The 4,419-nt window shown below is 40.2% G+C and overlaps 1 pseudogene; it reads left to right on the top strand.

Moving 5' to 3' along the window:
• Positions 1–3,449: 3,449 nt before the first annotated feature.
• On the top strand, positions 3,450–3,767 carry LOC110220713 (large ribosomal subunit protein eL38 pseudogene; annotated as a pseudogene).
• Positions 3,768–4,419: the final 652 nt, after the last annotated feature.

Here is a 4,419-nt window from a genome sequence, read left to right as displayed (position 1 = left end):
AAGCACTCTTCTACCATCTTCCTTTCTGCCCTCCCCTACACACACACTCATCCAGGATATTCTGAGAAATATGTAAAGCAAAAATATAATCAGGCAATCAGTATTTTTGGTACTAGATCAAGAGTTCATAACTTTTTTGTATCACGTACCCCTTGGGCAGTCTGTTAAAGCCTATGGGGCCTTTCTTAGGACCCACATTTTTAAATAATTGAAGGAAATGCTAAATTTCAGTTAGACATTAGTGAAAATATGCAATTTTTCCCATCGCTGAAATCAATCCAAAGAACCTTTGGGGGTCCATGAATTCCAGTCAAGAACCCTTGTATAAGATGGTGTCCAGGGGTTACAGAAGGAAAAAAATATATTCCTTGACACTGAGCCTCTTACAACAGCAATGACTCATATTTATAGACCACCTATACTTCTAGATACAGGATCATAGATCAAGACTAGAAGGCATCTTAGATCCTTAGATCTCATCCAATCCCCTAATTTTATAGATGAGGAAATTGAGGTCTAGGGAGATTGGGTAACTTGCCCATTGTCACATAGGTAGCGGCAGAATCAGGATTTGAACTCTGCTCCCATAATTCCAAGTTCATCCCTCTTTTCATTGCACCAATGTGCCTCCCAATTTAAAGTTTACAAAGCACTTTCTTCACAACTTTATGAATTATGGAGTGTGTTATTATCCTCATTTTTATAGATGAAAAAACTGAGGTTAACTGATATTTTCCATAGTTACAAATCTCATAATCAGAGTGGGGATTTAAACTTAGGTCTCCTGATTTCCAAGCCCAGAGTTCTTTCCTTTATGCCCTGCTATTAATCATATACCCTAGCTTTAAAAAAAATAGAAAACAAGAGTTAAAAGCACTTACACAAGAAAAAATCACTTCTCTCTCTGGGCCTTAGTTTCTGCCTCTGAAAAGTGAAGAGAGTGAACAATCTGAAAGCCATTAGTTAATCTAACTTCCCAGTTACAAAGCTCCAAACCATACTATGACTCCACTCAAGGACATCATAACCTACACCTTTCCAGAGGGACCTTGAAATCCCCTGCTGAAAATGCCTGGGGCTCTGAATTGAACCTCCCACCACCTCACTTCCAGAACTTTAGGAATTTCCCCTCTTCTCCTCTTTTCCAGCTTCCCATCCTCATCCCCATTAGAATGTAAAGTCTTTGAGGGCAAGGATTGGTTTTTATGTTCCAGTCAACAAAGATTTATTAGACACCTACTGTGTGTCAGTGATGCAAATGCTAAGCCCTGGAGAAACAAAGAAAGGCAATAAAAAAAAATAGTCCCTACTCTCAAGTACAGTTTAATGGGAGAGACAAAATGCAAACTATATACAAACAAACTGTATACAGGATAAATTAGAAATAAAAATAAATGAAGGTATTAGAATTAAAAGGGGTTAGGAAAGGCTTCCTGGAGAAGATGCAATTTTATTCGGGACTTGAAGGAAGCTAGCGAAGCCAGGAGGCAGAGATGAAGAGGGAGAGAATTCCAGACATGGGGAGACAGCCAGTAAAATTCCCAGAGTCAGGAGAAAAAGTTTTGTGTGTGAGGAATAGCAAGGAGGCCAGTGTCATTGTAACATAGAGTATTTGGGGGTGTTTAAAATGTAAGGTGACTGGAAAGATGGGGCCAACTTAAAAACTCTGACCAACTCTAATTCCAAAGGCCTAGTGATGAAGAATGTTGCTCACCTCCTGACAGAGAGATAGACTAATGTGCAGAATTAAACATGTGTTTTGGACACAACCAATGTGGAAATTTGTTTTGCTTGACTATGCTTATTAGTTACAAGGGTTTTGTTTTCCTTGTCTTTTTTTCCCTTCGGGGGCAGGGGAAGAAGGATTAGGGAGAAGAGGAAGAAGGCAGAAAAGATAAATGCTTGACAATTTTTTTAAAAATCTAATTTTAAATAATGAGGAAGTTGGACTCATCAATTTTCAAGGTTTCTTCCACTTTTAATCTTCTGTGAGTCTATGATTCTAAGCATATATTTAAATGAGTGGAAGAGCTGAGAGGTTTAAATGAGAGGAAGAGCCATGTAATCAATCTCTTAGCACCCTGGATTCACCAAAAACACAAACAAATACTAAGAAAGACTGGCTTGCTAGCTCCCTTTCTGGGTCTCTGGCCCTGAGTCCAATCTGTCTCCTCCCCTTTGGGTTGCATCTTCTGCAGGCACCCTACTGCAAAGGCAGACAACTTCCTGGTCAGGGCACCTACACTTCTGATCTGGTGAGGACACCAAAAAACTGATCTGAATACTTTTGTGAAGCACATGTCTTCAACAATGAACCAAATTTTTCAAAAAATGCAACATAAATCATTCAATTAAATATTGTGACTACTATGTGAAAGATATTGTGTTACTACCAATGGTGTGCTGGTACAATAGTTAACAACCAGTTCTTTGAGGGGAAAAAAACTATATAAATCCCACTTAACTTTAATCTGCATTATTAACATTTTTATGTTGCTTTCTTAAGTTTAGACAATTAACACAGTAATAAATCAGGCCCTGATTTGTAGTGTTTGTCAATTTCTGAGGTGAAAATGCTCAAACTGACAGTTTAAGGACAGGCTCTCTCAAGCTGGTTGGGGCTAGTTCCAATAAACCCTGGAAATACAAAGACTAATGGGAGCTAGTCTCTGACCTTAATGAGTGTAGATTGTACATACAACATGTATGTAAAAGTTAAGTAAAAATATATACAAAGTTGTACAAAGTAATTTCAGTAGAGAGAAAAACAATGAAAACTTAGGGTATTCATGGAGGGCCTCGTGGAGGAGATGGCACCTTACTTATGTTTTGAAGGAAGTCAGAGATGCCAAGAGGTAGAGGGGAAGAAGGGAGTGTGTTCTGGATAGTAGGACACCTTCCTTTGTAAATGGGAGATGGACTGTCAACATGCAAGGAACAGCTAGTAGGCCAATTTGATTAGTGTAGAGATAGCTTTAAAGGGTGTAATATGATATAAGACTAGAAAGGTAAGTGGAAGCAATATTGTAGAGTCTCTATCCCACTCCAATCCACTGTCCAAACTGGAACCAAATGGTTACTGTGTTGGAAAATGTTAGGAAAATGATTTTCCTAAACCTCAATCTGACCACATCACCTTCCCCAGACACATACACACACACACTCGATAAATTCCAATGGCTCCCTGTGACTTCTACGACTGAATATAAGCTCCTATTTGGCATTTAAATCTGTTCTAAACCCTTTTGAGTTTCTTATACATTACCTTCTTCCATGCATTCTCTGTACCAGCCATAGTGGTCTACTTACTGTTTTCCCACATGATGCTCTTTCTCCCATCTGTATATACCTTTACACCGATCGTCTCCCATGCCTAGAATCTCTCCCTTCTAACCTCCATCACTTAAAAGTCTTGCCTTTTGCTCTCTGCCCCTTGACAGTTGCGCGACCTCTCCGGCCACACGCTGCCCCTTGTCCCGCCGCCACCGCCGCTATGGCCCGAAAAATCGAGGAAATAAAAGAGTTCCTGCTCACAGCCAGGCGAAAAGATGCCAAATCTGTCAAGATCAGGAAAAACAAGGACAATGTGAAGTTTAAGGTTCACTGCAGCAGGTACCCGTACACATTGGTCATCACAAAGAGATAGCAGAGAAACTTAAACAGTTCCCCCGGCCTCCTGGTTTGGCTGTGCTGGAGCTGAAGTGAAGGAACCATTCAATGTTCCACCTGTATTAAAATGTAGGGAGGGGAGAAAAGGAAAAAAAAAAGTCATGCCTTTGAGATTCAGCTTAAGCATCTTCTCCTGAGAGAGACTCCCCCTCCCCATCCTAGTGTCTTTTACAAACACAAGCAAAAAGAAAGACTGTCCCTGCCCTCCAGAAGCTTCCATTCTAATGGGGGAAACAACAAACAAAAGTAAGGGTGCTTTGTGGAGAAGGTGCCCAACATTGTTTTGAAGTCTGTAAGTAAGGGCAGATCAGGGAGAAGAATGAAGGCCGGCTGGCCTAGCCTTTTCCACAAACTAGAGGCCTCAAAATGATCTCACTAATGAGAGAAAGACACAAAAGAAAGTTCCTGCCCTCAAGAAGCTGAGCATTTGAGCTCTGGTCTTTCTGACTCCAGATTCAACTAGGTGTGCCACCTAACTGCTTCTATATATGCATACTAGTATGTAACATGTGGTGTTAAGCTCTGGGGATTCCAAGACAAAAATAAAAAACAACTTTGGCCCTCAAGGAGCATGCATTCTAAGGGTTTGGGTAGGAATGCAACATTTATATAGATAAGTGCAAGAAGTGGAATGAGAAATAAAAATAGATTTAGGAGGCGTGAGGCAGAGAGATGGAAGAGTAGAAGGTTATGGTGAGAAAAGAATTTCAAGGTTCAGCATCAAGGAGATAACACAAGTATTTCTGATGG

The sequence above is a fragment of the Phascolarctos cinereus genome, unplaced genomic scaffold (genome assembly GCF_003287225.1).
Source record: "Phascolarctos cinereus isolate Bilbo 61053 unplaced genomic scaffold, phaCin_HiC Scaffold_726;HRSCAF=1367, whole genome shotgun sequence".
Lineage (NCBI taxonomy): Eukaryota > Metazoa > Chordata > Mammalia > Diprotodontia > Phascolarctidae > Phascolarctos > Phascolarctos cinereus.
The sequence above is the reverse complement of the archived record's forward strand: the minus strand, read 5'-3'. Positions and strand labels throughout refer to the sequence as shown.